The sequence below is a fragment of the Myotis davidii genome, unplaced genomic scaffold, assembly GCF_000327345.1.
Source record: "Myotis davidii unplaced genomic scaffold, ASM32734v1 scaffold78, whole genome shotgun sequence".
In the NCBI taxonomy this organism is placed as follows: domain Eukaryota; kingdom Metazoa; phylum Chordata; class Mammalia; order Chiroptera; family Vespertilionidae; genus Myotis; species Myotis davidii.
In genome coordinates this window covers 1938467-1939772 of record NW_006290305.1, presented here as the reverse complement: position 1 = coordinate 1939772, position 1306 = coordinate 1938467, and positions in this window count along the sequence as shown.

The following is a 1306-nucleotide window of genomic DNA, read 5'->3' as shown; positions in this document are numbered from 1 at the left end:
GCTAAGGTTTTACAACAGTTGGATTCTTCCTTAGATAATTCTGCCCTTCTCTAAACTTCTATAGCCATTGTTTGCACCATTCCATAAACTTATCTGGCCTGGGGTTTGAAACCACCCCAGAGGTAGCTTTAATGGGACTTGCTGCTCAATAGAAGCATGAGGCCATCCTAATTACCTGTGTATTTCTCTTCTAGCTTTTGCTGGAACCCATTTCAGCCTCTTTTTATTACACTCTCCTTATCTCTCTCTTTTTAAAATTTGTCTTTATTATTGAAAGTACTACAGATGTTCTCTCCCCCCCCCCCCCCCCGCCCCATTGATCCCCTCCAACCCACACCACCACCACCCCAGGCCTTCACTGCACTATTTTCTGTGTCCATAGGTTATGCATATACATTTTTAAAAAATCTTTTTCTGCCCTTCCTGCCCCCTCCCCTATGAGATTTGTCAATCTGTTCCGTGCTTCTCTGTCACTGGATCTATTTTTTTTTTCATCAGTTTATTTTGTTCTGCTCTGTATCTCTTGAATAATGTATTCAGGTGATGTCCCAGTGCCAGAGTTCAGTTACCCTGTACCACTGCATGTGAGGGTTAAATGAGATAATATGGCTAAATGAGTATCCTATATACTGTGGTCTTGGCATTGAGCTAAATGCTTTGCATACCTTTTTCCATTTGACGCTCATAACAACCTTGTGAAATAGCTATTATTATCTTTATTGTAAAGATAAGAAAACAGAGGCTTTAACAGGGCAAGTAATTTCCCTAGGGTAACATAGCTGGCAATTCAGAGAAATGAGATGCAAATTCAGATCTGTCTCATTCCAGATGCCCTAACTCTCCATTTAGCTCTTTACACCACTTCTCCGCTAAGTGTGAGCATCTTGCCAAAGTTCACTGAACTCCCCAGAGGCGGTAGCTCCGATTTTTACCTTTAGTTACCTTCAGGGTCATGCACATAGGAGACTGGGGCTCTTAGCAAATGCTTATGACAAATATACTGGTCCACAGACAGAGTGAGATTTGCCAGAATAAAATACAATAACCTCAAGTTTCTCAAATTGCTCTTTTCCTTGTCGCCAGGGAAACATCCCTGCCTTCTACCTACGGAAACATTACAACCATGTGCTCATCTTCATCTTTCCAACATTCGCCCCTCATGTCAGGTGTTGTCTTTAACAATGATGAATCAATCTCAGTGGGCGACACGTTCCCTTCCCTTTCGCCTCTAGATTGATATCCCGTTGGCCACTTCCTTTCATCTTGGTGATTGTATCTGACCTAGGCAATGACTTTCTTCTATATA